The sequence below is a fragment of the Equus caballus genome, chromosome 31, assembly GCF_041296265.1.
Source record: "Equus caballus isolate H_3958 breed thoroughbred chromosome 31, TB-T2T, whole genome shotgun sequence".
Lineage (NCBI taxonomy): Eukaryota > Metazoa > Chordata > Mammalia > Perissodactyla > Equidae > Equus > Equus caballus.
Window position 1 is genome coordinate 6,753,261 of NC_091714.1, and position 23,974 is coordinate 6,777,234.

General features: G+C 37.5%; 1 protein-coding gene and 1 long non-coding RNA gene across 9 annotated transcripts in view; one reads left to right on the forward strand and one right to left on the reverse strand.

Annotated features, from left to right (window-relative positions):
* Positions 1–13,526, reverse strand: part of LOC138921683 (uncharacterized) — a 30,528-nt gene extending 17,002 nt beyond the window's left edge. Inside the window, exon 1 of the long non-coding RNA XR_011434467.1 lies at positions 13,284–13,526. This is a non-coding gene — a long non-coding RNA (uncharacterized lncRNA). The remainder of the gene's footprint in view (positions 1–13,283) is intronic.
* PRKN (parkin RBR E3 ubiquitin protein ligase) overlaps positions 1–23,974 on the forward strand; it is a 1,205,440-nt gene that overhangs the window by 259,408 nt on the left and 922,058 nt on the right. The window lies entirely within an intron of this gene.

The following is a 23,974-nucleotide window of genomic DNA, read 5'->3' on the forward strand; positions in this document are numbered from 1 at the left end:
TGTCAACACTTAGCTCTAGTGACTGACAGCTGTAGAGCCAAATATCTGTAAGGGCTTGGTTGAGAAAGTGCAGGTAGAATCAGGTCATTTGGAGTATGCCGGAGTGTAACTCCAGGATGGCTGGGCAATGGCATATTCAGTTACTCTGATGTATATAAGGGAATGACTATCTATTCAATTTCAGATTTCTTTGTAGTATTAAGATGTACACTGGAAATAATAAAGGGCAAAGAATCAGGGAAAGACTACAAGAATAATCGTTTTCACTTCACTTGTTATGTATTTTCTGTAATGATCCTCAATCCTTCTTATGACTCATAATGTCCTATATTGGGACATCTTTTACTCAGAGGAGTCTGCATCTGACCCTGAAGTTTATATTTTTAAAAATTACCTCAAGGGGCTGGCCCCCTGGCCTAGTGGTTAACTTCAGCACACTCTGCTTTGGCGGCCCAGGTTCAGTTCCTGGACATGGACCTACACCACTCATCTGCTGCCATGCTGTGGCAGTGACCCACATACAAAATAGAGGAAGATTGGCACAGATGTTAGCTCAGGGCCAACCTTCCTCAGCAACAAAAGTACCTCTAGAATTGTGATAAGCATGTGAACCCATTGTATTCCTGACATTTCCTGCCTCCTGATGATCTCCACATAAAAGAACCAAATAAGGCTATCTGTTCATGTACACCAGCATAAAAAGTACCAAATTATGATATTTCATGCTGTAGCCTCTGCATTTACATCAATGATGTACTGCTTGCTTGACAGTAATTTTTCTGTTGTATAGTAGGGACAGGCGTATTTAGCTGACGGAAATGCCATTTGGAGCAAAGATTCAAGCTGGAGGATTTGATTAAAGAAATCTTACGTAAGTAACCCTACCTTCTCCATGCACATGTGTGCCAACACCACCTAACTCACGACATATGAAAACAGACTCCAGAACCCTGTAAGTCAACAAGGAAAACATACACACACATAATGTCTCCTTAAGTAACTGCCTCAGTTATGTAGACTAAGAATTTCTGTTGGACGAGACTGGAAAATTCTGAGTGACACACGTTGGAATTTGCTGCACAGCTCCAAGTGTGAGGGCTAAGGCAGCCATATTTGTTAGTCAGTTTTAGTGAAGGATTTCACCCAAACCTGAAGAATAAGCCTTCCTGACAAAATTAGATATTGCTTCCTTATTTATTAGAATATCTTCTAACTTTATAGCTCTGAAGTTATTGCCTTTTATTTCGTATTACTGCATACTTAGAGGCCAGCATTGTGTGTTGATACCCATGCGTTCTTCTATACCTTTGCCTTACTTACTCTGTCCTCTTTGTTTGCAATGGGCTGTCTCTGTGACTAAATTGTATCATTCTTCTCTTGTTTATTTACAGTATCCAGCAAGTACATGGAGTATTTATTTAATAGACATTTGTTAATGAGTAACTAGACATCCTATAGTTAATATACAACGATCGGAATAGATGCGTTAATGTAGAAGGCGCCATATTTGTGTCATTTTTGACCACACATACAAAGATAAATAAATTAAATAAAAATAAACCAAAAAACTGAAGTAAGGATGCATAATAGATAAAATTTTATGGAGCTAAAATAAGGAAGAACAAAATTAATATATCAAAGGGAAAGTTGAAAGTCACATGGAAACCACTGTCAACTTTCAAATACCAATAAGAACTATTTAGCAATAGTTGTCATCTCGTGTACAAACATAACCATATACAAATAAAGTGTTGGCTTGAAAATGGTGACACTATCTCATGAAACCAAGATTAGACGAGATCCCTTAGCCATGCCATGAGATAGAGGTCCTAAAGGAAGCAATTTGTTATTCCCATTTTATTAGCTAACTCCTCCCCAAAGTGAAAAAGAAAAGAAGAAACCCATGGTATTATCTCATAATTCTTCCTCTAAAAGGCTGTGTGGATGCTATAATGTCATCTTTCTTTCCAGAAACACTAATGGGATCGTGCCTGTTGTTATCTGGAGTTTTGTTTGATCATTATAATTAAATAAGAGTAATTCTTCATTTTTCAAGTGCTTGTTTGCAAAGCACTTTTTCACTTTATAGCATTCTGATGACATAGTAATTCCTTTTAAGGATTCATTTTAAAATGTGGCTACAGTTTGATCAAAATGTGAAATCAAAATATACGTAATCTGTATTTAATCTATATCAAAACTAAATTTGAATACTTAAAAATATCGCTATCTCAAATTGGGGCTCATTAATACATCTAGTAAATGAAGATTGCCCCCTCCACCCTGTTACTGAGAATTAACAACTGTATAAATAAAACTCATGAGGAAAACAGGACTATGGGGGCTACCCCAGTGACATAGTGGTTAAGTTTGCACACTCCGCTTTGGCAGCCTGGAGTTCACTGCTTTTGATCCCAGGTGCGGACCTGCACACCGCTCATCAAGCCATGCTATGGCAGCATCCCACATACAAAATAGAGGAAATCTGGCACAGATGTTAGCTCAGGGCCAATGTTCCTCACCAAAACACACACACACAAAAACAAACAAACGAAAAAACAGAACTATGAGTTTAAATGTCTTTAATGTATTTTTTCAAATGTGAATAAGGTGTAATTATTTATGATATTGTTTAAATCGTCAAGTATAATATGTGTGTGTTCCCTGAAAATGATTCTTTGGTTATTTGTTGTCTCATTGAGCATCTGTAAGATTTTGCTAACTTTTTTTTTGCATGCATATTAATAGAAGTTTTATTCATAATAGCCAAAACCAGAAAATAATTGAAATGTCCACCAATAGGTGAATGTATAAACAAAATATGATCTATCCATATATCTATGCAGTGGAATACTATGCAGCAATGAAAGAGAATAGACTACTGATTCATGTAGCAAAATGGATAAATATAAAAAACATTGTGCTGATTTAAAGAAGCCAAACATGTAAGAGCACATATGGTATGATTCCACTTCTATGAAACTCTTCACGAGATAAACATCATCTAGAGAAGGATAGCTCGACAGCATTTACCCAAACACAGAATTGTTGGGGGATAGAGAATTGACTGGAAAGGAACATAGGAAACATTTGAAGATGATGGAAGTTGTCTGTCTCTTAATTGTCCTGGTGGCTACAAAGTTTTATGTATTTGTAAAAATTCGTAAAACTCTACACTTAAGTGAAATCTTTTTAATTCACATAAGTGGTACCTCAATAAAATTAATTTTTAAAAAGATGATATATACATATCTGGGAAGCAGTGTTTTTTTCTGTTTGTTTGTTTTTTTAGGAAGATTAGCCCTGAGCTAACATCTGCTGCCAATCCTCCTCTTTTTTTTTGCTGAGGAAGTCTGGCCCTGAGCTAACATCCGTGCCCACCTTCCTCTACTTTATATGTGGGACACCTACCACAGCATGGCTTGCCAAGCAGTGTTATGTCTGCTCCTGGAATCCGAACCAGCGGACCATGGGCTGCCGAAGCAGAATGTGTGCACTTTGCTGCTCCACCAGGCCAGCCCCTGGGAAGCAGTGTTATTTGTCTGCATTTGTGTGTATGACACAATAAAAAAATAAGAACAGAAGAGGAACTGAAGGTCAACACTAAGTTGATAGATTTAGTAGGCAAAAAAAACATTTTGTTGGTAAGGCCTTGCACAACTATTCACGTAAGTATGCATATTTGGATTTGAGACTCCTAGCATCCAGAGTAAAGAATAAAACATGATCAGTTTTGGGAGCTGGCCTGGTGGCATAGTGGTTGAGTTTGCGTACTACATTGCAGCGGCCCAGTGTTCACAGGTTCAGATCCCAGGTGCGGACACAGCACCACTCGTCAAGCCATACTGTGGCAGCATCCCCCATAAAACAGAGGAAGATTGGCAACAGATATTAGCTCAGGGCCAATCTTCCTAAAAAAAACAAGAAAACATATACATGATCAGCTTACAAAATTAAATTTTAGAATAACTTAATTACAGTAACTTTTTTGGATTATATGATTTTTAAAATTTTTTTTTAATTTTTATTTTTTTCGGATGTACATCATATTTCGAATTCTGTATACATTACATCATGTTCCCACCCGAACACTAATTATAGTGCATCCCCTCACCTGTGACCCTAATCACCCCTTTTGCCCTCCCGATTTTGCTAACTTTTGATTGAACTTGTTTTCTGGATGAGTGTTGTTGAGATTAAAGATTAATCAGGTAAAAATATGCAAAGTTCTGCTCTAAAATTAATCATCAAAATCTTTTATGTTTCAATGCTTGCCAGGTACCAATTTGATTTTAGTTGTTTCTCTTTAGGGAATATGCTGGAGAAGATAATGAAATTTTAGGTCCAGGTTTACTTTTTATCAGCATACTAGATACTCTCTAATGAAGGTCAAGAACTTTTGGATGTAAAGTGTATTCATCAGTGTCTTTGGGAATCCTTTGTATTTGGTAAATCAAAGGCGTTTCATAATTTTCTTATGTCTGACCTGGGATCATAATGTAGTTTACTTGATCAGCGTTGCCATATCTTATTATTTCCTAGATAATGGCACATATCTGGGTCTGTTGCTGGTTATATACATTCAAGACCACCCCTTTCCGTCAAGGGTAGGATGATCTGGCGAAGTAGGAAAAAGATGACAGACATTTTTGGCACTGAGTCTTAGCTCCATCATCTACTTATCATGGGGTGACAAGCAAATTAGTAATGTCCCTACAGCTTAGTTTCGTTGCTTGAGAAGACAGGGATAATAGTGTCTGACTTTGATGATGTTGTGAGGGTTAAATAAAACAAAGTTTGCAAAGCACACAGCACAGCACTGGGCACAAGGTAAGCACTCAAACGCTTCTTCCTTCCTAATTCATAGTATGTCCTTAGTCACACATGGTATATAATAAATTTTTGAAGTGAGTATCCTTCCTCTCAAAGTTATTAGAAATGACCTGAAGTTGTTAAAAATAATCTGAATATTAAGCACACTCTCTCTGGACATCAGTTTAGGTTGTGAGAATGCCGTTGGTGGGGCTTTTACTTGCAAACATATCTTTGCTGCAAGGGGCATGGGAGGGCTGCCCCTCACCATCAGAACTGGAGGAATGGATTTGACCTCAGTTTTAACTTGAACTCCATCATATTGTTTGGCTTACGTTTGCAGTTCTGGTTTTTTAAAATTTAGTAACAAGAGTGAAGAGTACACAGGTGGAAGATTAAAACTGGATTAACACCAGAATTTCTGCCATTGCTGATTTTTCTGGCACTAGAAAAGCACTAAGTTAAAACTATTAAAATATTCTCATTTTCCTCTGCTTATCTTTTAGTGGGCGATAATGTTGCTTATGCTTTTCATGACTCAAACATACAGAGTTTTATTCTCTTTAAACTTTTCTAAATTTTAGTGTAATATTTTGGATGTTTCCTTTAAAAAATAATAGAGATACGATATTATTTCTCAAAATATTTTCCATAGGCTCCCTTTATCAAAATCTTCTGGAATGAAGGTGGGGAAGGTTGTTAGAAATGCAGTCTTTTGAGACCTGCAGGGGAGGGAGGCCCCCCAAATCTACCCAAATCTCTGGTCGTTACAGGAAGGTACCTGCATGCTTAACAGGCTCTCCAGGTGACTCTGCAGGTGACAGGTGCATGCTCAGTGTGAAACCCGTAGATCTAAATTTTCCAACTTGCAGCCGTTCTAAGATGGCAGTTTCTCAGCATGAAAAAGTTAAAGTTTTGGTCAAACTTTTTAACTAATAAAAGATAAATAATTCAATTTGATTTAAATTTTTGCCTAAAATTTTGATGTCACACTGTGGTATTTTAACTATAGTGCTTTATTCTGTAATTTCCTAAAAGTTTCCAAAATTAGGAGGGTAATTAGGAGTTATTTCTTGTTGTGCAAAATATTCCCTTGGTTCAGCAGCTTTTTAAAATGGTCATTTCTCTCTTTCTCTCATATAGGTCATAGTTATGTATATAAGGAGTTTGAAAATAGCAAAAAGCATAAAAATGAAAATTAGCGCCACCTATAACCTTTCCTCCAAAGATGACCCATCATACGCTTTGATGTTGGGGGAAGTATCCTTGTGATGTGAGGTTCTAGGGTTAGAGCTAGGCTCTGGAGCCTGACTGCCTGGTTCAACCTCCTGACTGCAACTTGCTGGCTGTGCAGCTGAGGAACTTGCTCAACCTTTCTGTGCCTCAGTTTCCTCACCTGTGAAATGAGAATAATAAATGTGTTATTATTGTACATTTGTTTACATATGTATCCTCATTGTATTTGTGTAAAGTCTGAGCAAACACATGTAAAATGCTGTTTCTAATATATTCTAAGTGCTCAGTCAATTTTACCTATTATTTTTATTTTTATTTTTTATTTGTTTTAGCTATTATGAATAATGCTGCTATGAATATTTGTGTACCAGTTTTTATATGGACATATAGTTTTGCTTCTCTTGGGAGTATACCTAGGAATAGAATTGCTGGGTCATATGGTAACATGTGGTAACATGTGTTTAACTGTTTGAGGACCTCTCAGACTCTTTTATGAATGCCTGTTGATGTTTATATTTATTTTGTTTCATGTCAATAATCAAGAGTTCACAGAGCACTGAGAAGTCTACTCTGAAGGTGATGATGTATGAAAAATAGGATTATCACTTTCATACCCAGGGTTTGGGCAACCTAGTGTGTGAATGCTAACTCTTGATTTCTAGATGGAAGATGTGTAAACACTTGCACAAACAGAGCTCGAAACGGAAAGCCGTAAAAGTAAAGGGCATAATCTGGTGGAAATGCTGTCACCATCAGGGCACACTCAGGCTCCCTGGGACATTCCATTTGAGAGTGCTTTTATTCCAAAGGGCACCATCTGGCTCTAAGTGTTTAGCACTTTGTACCTTAAATGCAGGCTCGCACACATTAAAATGGGTCAAACACATTTTGAATTGGAAAACGACATTTAAGTTACTTCTTTTCTGAACAAGTATTTCTCTTCACCTTTCTGTCATTTCTTACTCCTCCTTCATCATATTCTCCCACAGCATGTGACACAGTGATTGGTTTGACATATTCTGCACAATGTGAATCCATCAGAGAATGCGTGGGATCTGATAGAAGGAGAGGCAGCCAACGCTGGCACCGAATCGATATATTATATCAAAAGAGTGTTATAAAATGGAAAAGTACAGAGATGACTATGTTGTGGCTTTGATTTAGAAGTTGGCCTGTTTTCTTTTGGACTTTTGAAAGGGAAAAAAAAGAAAAGAATCACTAGTTTTTCTTAGTATAGGTAGTTTGTTTCAGAAGAACGGCAACATTTGCCATCATTATAAAAAAAAAAAAACAAATAAAAAATTCCTTGGAGTTTTGGTAATATTGTTTGCATCTATTACCCTGAGATGTTTGATTTTCTCCACAGCCTGCATCTGTTTAATTCAAATTATGCGCATGTCTCTCTGGACTGTAATTTCTTCCAGCTGTTAAGTTAGTGGAGCGGAAGAGCTGCATGTTTAAAACAGCTGTTTAACTTGGAGGATTGCTTTGCGTTCAGCTCCTAAAACTGGACCATATATGTTCAAACAGCCTCCGATTTTTTGTGAAAATAATTTATTTTGTTGATTATTAAGTTGATTCGTTTAAGTGTATTTTAAAGCTTTGTAAGTCTTCTGTGTACAGAACCTAAGGATGGTACATCTTTACTCAAATTGCCGTTTTGGATGTTTCTGGTGTGACTGAGATGCTTTGTAGAAATGTAAAGTATTATCCTCAACCAGGTCTGAGCAAGTAGGCAAATTATTATGAATAAGACCAGAAAGAAACAGCTAACTGCATTTGAGAACATAGTAAGTAAACTTTGTATCTACCTAAAGGAAAAGTCTGGAAAACAAAATTTTGGAAAAATTGATTGATGTACTGCTCACAAACTACACACAAGAAAATCTCACTGCCCAGCAGCAGGTTTAATTGAATTTGGCAAAACGCTTACAAACAAACTACACTTACTCTGATACTTTTACGACATATAACTGTGGAAAGGAGAATGAAGCAAATAATTTAGGGATATTGCTTTCAACTGCAGCCAGAAATATTATTTTCTTCTTGGCACAGAAAGAGCAGGCTTGATCGGGTAATTAACCATCCTTACTATCTCTTAGCTAAGGACAGGATCCTTCAGAGCCAGGGCCACTCTGATAAAATCGTCTTTAATTTCTCTCCGTGGGCATGGGGAATGGGCTGGGAGAATCATATGGTAGGTGAGAAAAATGTATAGTTCTTCAATGAAGGTTTTTTCAAAGTATGATTTAGGAAAGTTATAGGAAATATAATTTCCTATATTTAAATTGTAATTTAAATAGTATAATTTAACATATAATTTAAATAATCTAATTTGAAGTATAATCTAGGAAAATTGTAGAATAGTATGTGGAAACATGTACTAACCCTCAACAATTTTGTCGTTGTTGTGATAAAACTAGTGTAAATGTAGACCAAGGGTCATTAGCACAAATGTCCACAAGTGCCAGGCAGGTATTTTAAAGTGTATGGTCTTAGAGGTAAAATCATGGAAAGTGCTGGAGCCTTCGGGGAACTAGAGAATGCACGCTTCATTTAAAGACATTAATTTTTTTAAAATGTTTAGAAGTCAGTGCCACCAAACAACAGGATTCAGTGCTTTGCAATCTCTCAATGGAAAGATGTCCATTTTCACTGTTTTCGAATGTAATTTATGAGAGCCTTTCATTCGTCAGAGTGTTCTGAATAATATATTCTAAAAATGCCTTCCTCTTTACTTAAATTGGAGGGATTTTTTTTTTCCTCTTAAATTGCATAACCCTAGGTTGTAAACAGCTACTCTCCAAGTAGGAAGCTTCTGCCGTAATACTCGGATATGTGAGTGACAGTCTTTCATGGCTATCTTTCAAGATAGGCTTCACACCAACTGTTCCCACCTTTGGAACATTTGGCAGCTTCAACTGCCTTTACTTAACTCCTCATTTCGCTGTGACACTTGATGGTCTGCACTCAATTGCTTCATATCAGTGCTGCATCATTGTGTCATTTGTTTGAACACATTTAAACAAACAAGATTACCCTTATGTTAAGATTTAAATATTTGGAGTGCTGCAGATCCAACAAACTCCCCTCGTTTGGCTGTTTTCTGGAGGCAAAGGCAATGGCAGTTCCCTTAAAGCTGTTCTGGAGAATGGCTGGCAAGGTTTGCCCCACCCTGATCAGCTGCATCCTCCCATTTCAGAAACAGGAAGAAGAGAAGAAGTAAGATACTAGTATTTTTAAAGAGGTGTTGTTGACTAGCACATTGTTATCCCTCAGAAATTAGTGAATATTTTTAACTATTCCTTAGAATCAAATATCCTTTATTTTCTTAAATACAATAATAAAATTTTTACTGGTCTGTAAAATCAAAAGTTTGGGAACAATTTATAATCATACACAACACCTCCAGTGATAGAAAATCCATTGATTTAAATAACAGCCTAATGCATCGACGGACATCAGTGATGGACAGTTTTAAGAATGCTCACTATATGTTTAATATGTAATCTTTACACTTTCTATTCTGATTATTTCACTCTTATTCCATAAAATAGCATTATTTTAAAACTTCAGAGATTCACGGGAGGACCTAATCTTTATGATGACCTAATACTTTTGTCCTAACAGCAGTTCAAACCTGCTTGCCCTTACCTATCACAGATATTAGCTTAATGCGAGACCAATAGTCATGCTTCTTAAGTTTTAAATTTATATTATGAAGCAACAAGCTCTGCCCATTTCCTAAAGCCTTCAGCTACTGTATCTGAAATCTCAGGTTTGACATGTCCCCTAGCCTGAGGGGTCCAGCACAGCATCCTGCGGTGCCTCTGCCTGTCTCCCTCCCCCGTTTGAAACTCTCCAGGCCAACTCTGGACTGAATGAAACTGTTAATAGGCTATAGCTAAGATCTACTCCTTCAGGCAAAAAACATGGAAAACTGGCTTAATGGAAATATTAAAATGTGAACTTAATTCATAAATTGAACAAAAGCCAGGGGAAAAAGCAATAACAATGTGTGAGGCAATAGGATGGTGATTTAGGCAATAGTCTTTTGAATGAAATGGGAAAATTCATGGGTAGAAATCAAAAAGTGAAAATACAGTAAAGTTTGCCATAGGTGACTTTTCTTGCCTTTCTGTTCTTGTTTCCTTTTGTCAAAGATATTTTGCTGTCTAATTATTTGCTATCTGAGGCAGCTTATTAACTTTGGTCTGTTTTCTTCCTTTCTGTATTTTGCAGACCTTTCGAGAATCTCATTTGTCTCTTTCCCCGCCAAAGCTAGACAGCTCAAACGTGTAGACTGTTCATAACTCAGGCCTGTGGCTCCATAAATCATTTACTCTTGCAAGCTGTGTGTCGCGCTCTCTAAAGCTGATGGGGCTTCTTCATTTGTTCTGACTCCCAGATATCAAGGACTAAAAAAATGACAAATAAACTGTACAGAGGTTTTTCAGTCTTTTTCAGCCAATTTTATAGCCATGAGATGTTGAAATATTTATTTTGACAGGAGCTATAGACCAGACCAGTTTTTCCTATTCTTTGTACACAAGAATTCCCAAATTTGCAGATTTAAGAAACTTGTGCTTAAGAAATGAAGCGTTCCAGACATTCTTTCCATGTTATCATAGTATCAGATTTAAAGCATAAAAGCATCAAAATATATTGCCAGCAATAAATTTATTAAACTGATTAAGAAAACACCAGACCCTTATTCCCTCAAAGATCTTTTAAAATGTTCTATTCCAAAATAAGTTGACTCTTTTTTCAGTTCATACTGTCTGCAAATTTGTGTATTCCATTTGTGCAGGTATAATCCAAATATGGATATCTATATTTCCTGTCCAATACGTTAGTTATTCACTTGTAAGCTTACTGTTCTCAAGTTTTTCCTTGTTAGGCATAAATAAAATATAGGCAATAGAATTTAATTTAAAATTCTGCTTTCGAGAAGTGTTCTCTATCAAGGACAGTCATGTGTCGATTAACAACGAGGATACGTTCTGAGAAATGCGCCGTTAGGCTATTTGGTCATTGTAGGGACATCATAGAGTGCACTTACACAAACCTAGATGGGGTAGCCTACCATATACCTAAGCTCTATGCTACTGATCTGGTGGGACAACTGTCATATATGCAGTCCATTGTTTACCAGAGCGTCATTACGCGACGCATGACTGTACTAGCCTCTGAGAAGCACAGCTGTACTTAACATGTCATTGTGAGCATTTGTAGAGGTGAGAAAGGCTTCTTTTTAATTGTCTTAATTTAAGACATTCAAGACCAAGGGGGTGGATCCTCTTCTCTTTATTGCTAGAATTCTATGGATGGCAGAGTAGTGTAAGTGAGTTGGGTAGTTTCTACCCGAGTTTGTTCCTTTGATTGTTGTTCGAATATATACGTACTTGATTGTCATGAAAGTATACATATTTTTATTTTATAGGGAGGTAGTGGTATATGACTTCACAGCGAGTACTTCCTGTTGCACTTATTTTTCATCCTTTCCTAGAATCCTCAGCACAGGACATATTCTGGATTGGGTCTTGCTCTAGACATGCTCTCCTTACAGCAGGACGTTTCACTAGTTGAGCAATTCGCTTCAAGGGAGTTCAGCTCCACAAGTTTACTTTGAGCTTTTTAGCAAGTGATGTATTGTTTGAATCTTATGACATTGATTTTAATAACTGCTAATCAATAGTAGCCAGTGCTATGGTGTTATTGTTAGTAGGTTTGGCTTACTATTCTGTTTTTAACAAAATTAAGATCTTATTTCATAAGCAACTTCCTTTCTATGATTTTTGCCTTCCACATTAGAAAATGTGCATCTCAGCTGTGAACAAGGGCATAATGTAATTTTCTTCACAGGAAATTTCTTTCCCAACAGTCAAACATTCAGTTTAATTTGAAGCACAGGAAATTCCATGGTCTAAACGAATGTCAGTGTTAACAGACTTAAACAGCTAATATAGGAAACAATTTTTCTGTTTTTAAAGTAATCTGAGTGTGCTGGGATGGAGTGGGGGAAGTGGGCCTGAAGAGGTTGGATGAAAAGTAGGGTGATCCTTGAAATAAACTCAGGTTGCATCTTTGGTTATATTTGGCCTTACTCTTCTAATAATTGTAGTTAATGAAAGTGATAGGGCATGTTTAAAAATTGTAGTTGTATTTAAAGTGAAAAATTCTGAGCCTTGATTGCTGTATTTTTTCCTTGATTGTGTATTTTTTATTGCCAAATTTACACAGTTTTCTCACAGGTGGTATTTAAATGATAGCGATATTAAAATGGATTATTAAATAATAATGGTATGTTTTAGCTTCTATAATTTATCACACACATGCACAGTTGACAACTGTCATCTCAAAGAGTATTGTAGTCCTCCTTGGGGTAGAGAAAAAAAAAACCCTAACATCTGTTACATGATGTTAAGCTTAATTAAAAAATCCTTGTTTCTTATACAGTGCTATTTAAGCAGTCCATCTTTTGTCTAGAAAGTTAATTTGTTAGTAATTAACTAATAGTCATTCTGGTGTAAGAACCACATGCACATCTCAAGGTTGACTGTTTTGTTAAGATGTTTTGTTTCCCTGATTAACCTAGTTGTATCTTATTAAGTAAGATTCATACTTGTTTTGAAACACGTTTTTAAATAAATGCCTAACAGAAATTTTTTTCAATTCTCATTTCATTTCATCTTCTAAAAGATCCCTGAAAGATTAACTTTTTAAAAACAAATTTCAGGGCCAGCCCCAGTGGCCTAGCAGTTAAGTTCAGTGCACTCCACTTCAGTGGCCTGGATTCGGTTCCCAGGCACAGACCTATATCGCTCTGTAGCAGCCATGCTGTGCTGGTGGCCCACATACTAAAAAATAGCAGAAGATTGGCACAGATCGTAATGGATATTAACTCAGGGCATATCTTCCTCAGCAAAAAAAAAAAATAAATAGAAAAAAATAACCAAATTACACAATATTTCTTGTGAAATAGAGGATCATAATTTAAAATAATGTGTGGTTTCAGGTAGATCGTTACAACAAAGACCTCAAAGGGCTATATACATATATTCATTTCTCTCCTCTTCATTTTTCTATGACTGTAGCTCTAGCCCCCAAATTTAAGGAGATACACCAGAATCGTTGCTTTCAACTTTGCCCAGTTCAACTATGAGCCAAGCCATAGCATCATTTCCTCTCTCATCCCCTCTTCTCTTTCCTGTACCCCTCCTCATGTGCCTTACCTTCCGCTGATCTGGGCAGGGAACAGGCTCCCTTGAATTTTTACATGTCTCAGCTCTGCAAGGAGGACAGAGCCACACTCCAAGATAGCTGGCCAGATCGCTAAGGAAAGGCCTACTGGCTTGGAATTGGCAAAGAATGTGTTTTGAAATGGAATCACAAAGGGGGCATGATTCACAGAGAACCCTTTAAATGACAGGGAAAAAAATCTTCAGTTTCAATCATCTCTGCTCTCTTTTTTCTTTGTTGATATGCACAGTGCACTCCTCTGAGGCAGGCTTTCTGACAGTAAAAAAGAAAAACAAAAGGAGGGTTTTTAGCAAAGGAGACAGCCACAGTCCTAGCTTTCAATCAGGAGCCAAATTGGAAAGGGCATTCTTCCCCTCCTTCCAAAATGTGGGGACAAGGAAACAGCTGGATGGAGGGGATGGACTTTCCGTCTGAATAGCCAATTGCAGCTTTTTAGGCATACTTTATAGTCTATTTCTGATTTCGTCTTCGAAAGCTATCCATTTGGCACAAACTCTGGTCAGGGAGTGGGACTGAGGACCCCTTCCAGCTGATGGGGGAAAAGAAAACTTCCTGGCAACCAGGGCGGTCCCCACACCAATTGATCTCCAGCTGGAAAAAAAAAAAAAAGAAAAAGAAAAAGACTTTATTCTTTGCAAGTCCTCTCTGCAGGAGCAGAAAAAACAGCAGGGGACTTTTCTTTCACAGGAAGCCTGCATTCATGGTTCTCTAAAGGGAGAGAGTTAGAGAAGTCCTTCTGAAAACAAAATGCCTAGATTGTGCAGCTAATCTATTATTGTATTTTCGTTGGTAATGTTATTTTGTTGGCCATGCTGAGCCGATGAAAGCTGCTCTGTTGAAACTTTTTTTCCACTGGTGAAAATAAAATCAGCTTATCTTATTTCTTCCCTTTAAAGCAGCATGATTGCACATATCCTGTAGAAAGAAAATGCCTCTCGGCTTCTTTGGCTCCCGTGTGACTGAACCACTTGGAAAAAAAGTTGATTTTACTTGCTGTGGGATTGATTTTAAGTTCTTCTTTGAATTATCTTCTCTAAAAGCTGTTTCCAGTCAGTGTGTTGAGAAGCCTGGTTGACCTGTTAGTTTTGTCCTACATATGTAGTTCAAGCAAACCAAATACTTTATCTTCTGCTGTGAAAAAAGTAAATTTTAAATTTATAACTAGTAATAAAACTTTAAGTAATATACTTAGTAAAACTTTAAATAGTACACTTGATAGAAGATTGGATTAAGTCAGTATTATTAAAAGAATAATATGAGTTGAATCTCATGAATTTGTTAATATTCTACCACGTTGGACCTACAAAATTAGCAGTTTCATGTGGTTCAGCCATGGTTGATAGTCACACTAAAACAGCAAACGGTGAGGATGGGGTTGTGCCACCAAAATGGAAAGAAGTTACTATTCCCAGAGAGAGGAATGGAAGGTAGACCGCAAAAGTGATGCGCATTACCCCATCAAAGCAACTTACTACCTTTATCTGTGAAAGAAATTAAGGGGAACCTATTGGGTGAGATAGAACAGAATATTGTCAGGGTGGAAGAAGGAGAGAGACTGAGAATTTATTGTAATCATTCATCTGTGGAGTGAGAATCAAGTAGAGTGAAAATGGGAAATGCTTAAAGCAAGACTGTATGGTTATGTACATGGTGAAGATGAGATATAGGCTTCAGATGCTTCCAGACTATTTAGATCATGCTCAAATATAAATAGTAATCTACAGGATCTTTACAAAAAATTAAACTTTCCACTCGGAAATATGTTCGCCAACCTGTCCAAGACTTTATAGTCAGCTTGTTATTTATAAGTAGCTTCCGTTAGACGTTGTTCCTCCTAATGCCATTAGTCCAGGACAGGGGTACATTTGCAAATTTTGAACAGAACAAAATGGTTTAAAGGCCTTTGATGACCCAGCCACTTGAAAATTGCCTGATCTACTTTAAAGATGTACCCTAAAGCTGGCTTTCAGGAATACGTACCACCCTCAATAATTCATCTCAGTATCATATGGAGGGCATTTGTCAGATGCCTCTTTGAAGTAATCCATATTTTTAAGATGTCACTGGTACAACTTTTGAGAGACATTCTTTCAACAATTTCAACTAAGTGTTCACTTAAACTGTGTGTTCTCACTACAGATCCTTTTGGGGAGTTTTGCGTATTACCCCTTTCTGGTAGTGGTTGCAACTTTGTCTTATTTTTTTACCCAATTCCTTGACTAGTATTAGATATTTTTCTGATGCAATACTATATGCATTTTCGTAAGATCAATTACCTAATTAATTAATGAAGGAATCAGCAGGATGACAGAACTAGTTCAAAAAAGGATATGAAAATGGAATTTTATATACTCAGAGATCAAAAAGGAATGCTAACATAATGTTGATCATTAGATACCATATTGGCTAATACCCTACAGAGTAATAAAACTGTAACATTTGGGTTATGTTTTCAACCTGACGAAAATGTAAATCATCTCACTTTATCCTTTTTTTTAAATAGGAAGCCTATTTTTAAGAGATGTAAAATGTCTGGTCCCTGATGAATAGAAAGCAGAGGAAATCTAATGAAGTCATATTTCTCTTGAGAGTCAGTGGACATATAGTGGGCTTATGGTCTAGCCTGACATTAACAAATCAATTGTCTTTTTTGCCTTATTTCCTTACTTCCATTCATTTGAATAATTTTTCTTGATAGTAATGTCATCTATTTTTGAAATTAAAATGATTCCTCCAGCAATATGCACAAAATTGTAGAAGTATTTTATAGTATATTTTATAGCCTCCAACTGTATCATTTATTAACTCTTCATTCACATTTAATTATCGTGACTAGCAAGTGATAAGAACTGAAACCTGATGCTTTGTTACATAACAATCCTATGACAATTACATAGAAGAGAGTTCTGATTGTCTCCCTTGAGCTTTGAAGTTGACACGTTAAATCAAATGTAAGTTCAGGGCATATTGGTTGTTTGATATTAATAGGTAGTACTTTTCAGTTGAAACATCTGCTGTAATGAACTTGACATTTGTAATAATAACAGTATCAGCTTATTTAATATACATCATTACTTTGGCTTCTGCAATGTGAGAGGCCAAGTTTGCTGTTTTATGAATTGAGCCTCTTTCTACTATTTTGTAAAAAGACTTAAAATAACTTGGTATACATCAAGAATAACAGAAAGCCTATACCTGAAAAATGTCCCTGGATGATGTTCCCATTTGGAGCTTACTTTAGGAGATTTTGAAATTCACGTGAACCGCTGGCAGCATTCAGCTGAAGCTCAGTCACGTCTTAGAAACTCTACTTTAATCAAATCAGCATCTAGCACCTTTGTTTTACATAAAGGGATTTTAAGTGTGTGAGGGAAAGGAGAGTGGTTCTGGTGCCTGGCTTACTTTGGGCGTGGGTAAGGGTAGGTCTGGATTGGAGTACAAAAGGGTGCATTTCCAAGCCTAATTGAGATCACATGATCTAATAACTATCTGCACAAAATAATTAAAGCTTGAAGTGTCCTGAAAAATCCACAAGTTTTGGTCAACAGTATGGTTTCCAAACTTGGCAGATAATCAGAATCATTATAAAAGTTAAAGAATGGCTTTCTGGACCCACCCTAGACCTACTAAATAAAAATACTTGGTAGAAGAGGGAGGCACAGGAGTTGGGGTGAGATCTGTATTTGCAACAACTGCCTACTGGGAGTTGTTGGCTTAGCGCTCTCTGGTGGCAGCCGTCAGAAGGGCTTGGAGAAGCAGAAGCGGGGAGAGTGAGTGTGACTCCTGAGGGTTTCTCTTGGGCCCCAGTGGTGGACAGTGTGCTTTTCTGTCTTCTCCCAAATGGAGGGTTCCCAGTGCTACCGCACAAAATTGGGATTCTCTATTCGATGCGCATAAACAAGCCCATTAAGTATGTCTTCAGCCTTTGGGGGGAGAAATCAGCTTTTATTCTGTGAGCTCGATATGCAGGGAGACGGGGCATGTGCCCTCAAATCTGTCTCCCTGAATCAGAATTTTGGAAGAAATTTAAGAGCTTTGGGAGAACAGGATGGCAAGCGGAAACACTGGTGGGACAGGTTTTGTTCGGTGGGCTTCAGGCATTTATGGTAACATTTTGAACATTTATAACAGAGTTCTAGACATTTATGATGGGGTTCTGAACATTTTTGCATGATGTGGGGAAGGAATTTTAACACCAGGTCTTCCTGAAGGACGGACCCCTCCCTTCTGATGATAGTCCGACTTTCAAGTTCCAGTTGTATCTGGGTCCTTGGGTTCCGTGGGAAGAAGGATCTTTGGTTCTGAGGTTCTTTCAGGTCACAATTCTTCTTTTGCACGTGTTGTGGTTATGTGACTTTGCAGTTTTTCTGAAAGACAATCCTTGATCACTTTGTTGAGAGAGATGGGGTCTGTTCAAACTGGCTCTAAATGGGCCTGTGGTTACATCAGTGCTGGATTAGGGTTAGATTGCTAACCTTAGTCTTCTTGTATTCAACAAGCAAGTCCAGTACCATATGGTATAGTCACAGTGTTTATAAAGGCACAACTAGTCCAATAATTAAGAAATTATGTTTCATAGAATATTTGTTACAGAGAGACACTGAAACAAAAACGTATTCCAGGCTCAAATGTAGCTAGGAAATTCTACACAGTCTGTATCTCTTAACACTTGGCAGGGGAACACTCTTGATAAGACTTGTTGAAGATTTCCGGTGGAATGGTATGTTTTTCTGGAATAAAAACCTTTCACTAGAGAACCTTTTACTAAAAAACTCAAGAACACTGTTAGTGCAGGATGCACAGCGGTTCTGAGTAAGGACTCTGGAGTCATACTACCTGGGCTTGAACTCCAGCTCCACCTCTTCTAGAACCTCTGACTTTGGCAAAGGCATTTAACCTCTCAGCTTTTGTGTCTGCCTCTGTGAATTTGAAATAATAACGGCAGTGATCCCATAGGGTTGCAGTGAAGGTTGAATAAGCTAATACATGTAAAATGTTTAGTTTAGTCCCTGGCACATAGTAAGTACTCACTAAAAGTTAGCTATTATTAATCAAGATTAATTGGATAAAATTCTTACTTAGGGAACAATGTTATCCATGTAAATTAATTCAAATCACCATCTTGAATCTGTGACCCACCAGAAAAGGTCACTTTGTTTGCTTGTTGTTCCCACATCCCTTATATTGTCAGCTGTTGCTTTGTATCAGATATATTTACATATCTGATGTATTCATTTCCTAGGGCTGCCATAACAAAATACCACAGAATTTTCTCATAGTTCTGAAGGCTGGAAGTCCAAGACCAAGGTGTTGGTAAATTTGATTTCTCCTAAGGCCTCTCTCCTTGGCTTACAGACAGCTGCCTTCTCACTGTGTCTTCACCCAGCCTTTGCTCTGTGCTCATGCATCTTTGGTGCCTTTTCCTCTTCTTATGAGGGCACCAGTCAGATTCGATTAGGACCCATCCTAAAGGCTTCATTTAAATTAGTCACCTCTTTAAAGGCCCTATCTCCAAATACAGCCACACTCTGAGCTAGTGTGGGTTAGGGCTTTAACATTTGAATTTGGAGGGGGCACCACAATTCAATCCATACCACTTGGCACCTGCTTTTCCACCACTACACTCTATAGACTAGATGGTGAGTTCCCTGAGGGAGGATACTGTATCTTCTTCTTTCATTTTTAATCACAGAACCTTGTCCATAGGAGACCCTCAAATGAATAGCTGCTATATATCTGAATGCATACACAGTTGGGTAGATGCATGCGGACTTCTGAAAACTCCCTGCGGATGATTCTGATGCCTGGTCTGTGTCGAAGAGCTCTGACTGGGTGAGGGCATACTTTTGCAAAATTGTTTCACTTTTGTGAGATGTCCCATTACAGAAACACCCTATACCCTGTTATAACTAGAGGTTTAGGAAATTTAAAAAGTAATAATGAATGTCTTGTTTGGAATATGTACACATCTCAGAACAAGCTTGCCTCCTTCTCTGAGTTGTCTCTTAAAGGCGAAGGTCCTGAAGACGCGTGTAGTGGCTGGCCTTTGTGCTTGGATATGCTCTGACGCGTTTACATTCTTCTGTCTTTATGACACGTCTGCTCATCCCATCCCAAACAGTTAGCTCTTCTTGCATTAGTAATGAAGGTCTAGACTGTGGCTTTATTTCTATTTTATTCATATAAAACTGTGAAAAGAAGGAAGTACTGGCTTCTACTTCTGAAGATATTTCATTTCTTTGTGCATGGTTGTATGCTTTTTTTTTTTTTTTTAATCTTAAGTATTGGCTTCAAACCTTTGCCAAATCTCAAAATGTGAATGTATTATATTAACTCTTAAAGGACAATCTCCGGGATATTTTGCAAATTTCCACATACAGTACCCTGGGGAGGAAGCACTGAGGTCTTTGCTAATTAGGAAAAGGAAGGGCGGGTTATTTATACACTGACAAGTGAAGCAGCAAATTGCCAACCAAACTCTATTCGTTAAGATTGGGAGAACCTACTGAAATACTAGGCAAAATCATGCAGTAGACAGTTTGGTTTCATGACGTGGAAAAAATAGTTAAGCCTTGGTAACTGAGAGTTTGTGGATAGAGGAGAAAGAGAAATCAAAAATTACATAGATCCTTAAAGACGGTGAGTGAGGAACACAGTGGCAGACTGTCACCAGGGTAGCAGCCAGTTTTGCTCTTCTTAGAGAACATTCTTGACCTTTTTCTAATTCTTCCCAGGTGCTCTTCTTTCAAGGCCCTACTCTCAGCTCTGTGCAACCTTAAGAAGCAGTCTGGAGCTCATCTGCTTCAAATGTCCCACAGACATTTCCCCATCCTCCATCAAAACCCAGTGATTTCCCAGACCATGTCGTTATCACGTCATTTTCTCTAGCCTTCATACCCCTCCCTAGCCCATCCAAGCTTCGTGGCTACCTTGTGAGTTGATCCAGTTGTGCCCTCTGATGTAACACAGTCTACTCTCTTCTCCCCCTAAATCTGAATCCAGTAATACAGTGATCAATAAATATGGGTACAATTTCGTATTCATTCCATACATATTTTTGAGCACCTGTTATGTGTTAGGCACTGTTCTAGGCACTCGAGATTCAACTGTAAACACAATGGAAAACAGTCATCCCTGGCCTCCTGGAACATGCTTTTAAAGGGGGAAGGCTGAGAATAAACAAGATAAAAATCTGTATAATATACACAGTGTTTCAGAGGGTGACGTGTGCTATAGATACAAATAAAACATGCTGGGGCTAGGAAGTGGAGGGTTCACTTTTAAATAAGCCTACGTGGGCAGACCCTGTTGAGTAAGGGCCTGGCAGAGCTGAGGAGGTGAGGCACGTGGTAGAAGAGTGATCAGTTGAGAGGAACAGCAGGACAAAGGTTCAGCGCTCAGAGTGAGTAAGGAGGAGAGTGTCGAGGAGCTCTGAGAGAGGAGAGGGGCCAGATGGTGTGGGGCCTTGTGAGGAACTGAAAGGATTTTCGCTTCTTCTGACATGATCTAACTCAATGCTGAGAAGGAGAAATCTGATGGCTGCATTGAGAACGGAGGAGCAAGGGGGGAAATGATGTAAATCTGGGATTATGGTACAGATGGCATTTAGAGCCATGAGACTGCATGAGATCATCCTGGCTATCTGAATTCAGAACATCCCAACACTGGCCAAAATATCCCTTTTCTAACACCCTGTTAACAGAATTATATATACAACAGGGAAAGACATGAAAACCTACCATGGATTTATTGTGTTTTGATTCAAGGAGGCTGAGTAGATACCCATATGTTGGCTTTTTTGTTTTTGTCACCTTAGAGAGTCTGCCACCTGAGGTAGTGAAGTGTAGTAGGAGTCCTCACAAGTGAGAGCTCTACCTTTGTTTTACCAAAAGATGGAGGTGGAGGGGAGCAATGGGCTTGTGTTCAGGGGGATCGGTTTTGCAAAGGAGTACATATGGACATTAGTTTCCTTAACTCTCTGTGCCTTCGGATAGTTGGAAAACTTTGTGTACCCTTTGGAATGTGTACTGTTCTTTGAAATACTCTGGAATGATCCCTAAAGTTTACTTAAAACTAGTTACACTATTATCAAACCAAAAATGACTGTTTGCTTATATAGAAATTGGTCTGTTTAGATTTCCTATCTTGATTCAGTTTTGATGAATTTTATTTTCTTAGGAAATTGTCCACTTAACTCAAGTTACTGGATTTACATAGAAAGAATTGTGAAAGGTAGTTGCTTATGATGTTCCTATTTCTTTTGTATCTATTGCTCAACCTTATTCTAATTTTATATATTTGATTTTTATTTCTTTTTTTTATTATGTTAGCTTGAAGTATATTGATTATAGATTATTCCCTACCACAGAATGAGCTTTTTAATTTATTTGCTGTTTCTGCTGTTTTTGTGCATTTTCTAATTTCTGACTTTGTCTTAAGATTCCTGTCTTCTGCCTTTTTAAAATAAAGCTTTATGTTGTTTACATATATTTTTTTTTTATTTTTTTTAAAGATTTTATTTTTTCCTTTTTCTCCCCAAAGCCCCCCAGTACATAGTTGTATATTCTTCGTTGTGGGTCCTTCTAGTTGTAGCACGTGGGACGCTGCCTCAGCGTGGCCTGATGAGCAGTGCCATGTCCCTGCCCAGGATTTGAACCAACGAAACACTGGGCCGCCTGCAGCGGAGCACACGGACTTAACCACTCGGCCACGGGGCCAGCCCCTGTTTACATATATTTAATCATAGTTCTGTGTCCTTTTACAACACTTTAGTGTGAATACATAACTTTTATTCCTTATTTTCTATTAATACTTATTTTCGAGGCTATGATTTTTTTTCTGAGTGCTGCTTTACCTGCATCTCGTGGATTATGGTATGCAGTGTTTTCCATATTAATGCTTTTAATATTTTCTGTGATTTCACTCTAACTGTCCTATTAAATGCAGGAGTTACTTAAAAGAATAATTTAAAAGTAACAATTTTTTTTTTTGGTTTGATCAATTTCTAGGTGCATTGCATTTTGATCAGAGCATGCTGTGTATAGTATTTCCATCTTTGAAATTCATTGGTGTTTTATTTTGACTTAATATGTGGTCTCTTTCAAGGACTGTTCCATAAGTACTTTGGAAAACATGTATTCCTTTTTGTTAGAAACATGCTTTTACTGCTGCTCACCTATGTTCCCCCTTCCACCTCCCATTTTAAAGAAATAATACTATTTTACATTGTTGGCGTTTAGTTTATCCTTTCTTCTCGGTTGTTTTAGGATGGTTTCTTGCAGAGGGAAAATGCTGCTTTTACACCCTCTTGTTCAAGAAGTTCTCTCAGAGAATTTTTATTGTCTCATTTTTCATGCTCCTTCTTGGTAATCATGTTTATGTTGCCAGGTGAGGAAATGTATTTTGCCTAGATAAAAAAATTGTGTTGTTTCTTTAATTTCTTTTTAGTTTGTACAGTGAATTGTTTCATATATTTTAAAGATCGCCCACTAGGGAATAGCACACCTAAACAGAAGATTTGAAGAAATGAATAAGGACCAGCTAGAGCAGGCAGGATGAAGGCATTTACCTCATCATTTAATATAATCGGACACTAGGTTGGTTTCGCGGATAGAGAAAAACAGATTTTCATAATGGTTTCTCTAAACATCAAGAAAAGAACATGTTCATGAAGTTAAAAGATCTGTTTGACAGTGTCTTACTCCTAATAACAGAAAACACATGTGAATTTGTTTTTTAAACCCTATAACTACTTACTATCTGAGAATAAATTTGGAAAAGTGAGGTCAGTGTTATGAAGCTTTAATCATGTGAGAAGCACAAAACCTCAATAAATCAGATGTTAAGAAATTGTAGTAGAACCCCTTTATATGCTTTTCTTATTTGTATTATGTAGCCCCATGGGATCTTTATTTTTAAAGTATTTGCTTTATGTAGTAATTATGAAATGTAACTTTTATAGTAAATTGATTCATGTTGAATCATTCTTGGTGTTATTAGACTTGTCAACTGCTGTGTTTACTCTTCTGCCTCAATAAAAGCTGAGGTGGAGAAGGAGTTTCACCAACACTGTCAGTGATAAGAGTGAAATACTACCAGGAAATCAGTAGCTTTCCCAGACCTACTTACCAGCAATAGGAAGATATCATGGATTGTAGTCTTTGGGATTTTCTGTATTATAGCTTATCTCTTTAATCAAATTTTAAATTCCCAAGGAAAGGACCATGCTATAATTACTTGTCTTTTGCTTCTGTACTTCCCTCTGCCCCAAAATACCCAATACTGCCATAGAAGTACCACCTAATACATAGAAGATGAGTTAGGAGGGCTCTTTGAATTGCAAGGAGCAGAAAATCCAATTCGTCTATAATGGCACTGCGATGGCTTAATTTGAGTGTCCCAAAAGTGACCTCCGTAAAGAAAAAAGAAAGTCTAATACTGCATAGACTGCAGCTCCATAGACGATCTTGGAGGAGGGACTGAGTGAATCTTACAGTTCCACTGAGCATTCCGTTAACCTTATGATCATTTGAGTTGATGGGTATTCCATGATGAGGATAATTTAGAGGAATATATATTTCTGTATCACACTCTAAGCTCATAAGAACTAAGTATTAATTTTCAGCCAGGACTTTTATAAAGGGAAGCAAGTTCTATCTCACTT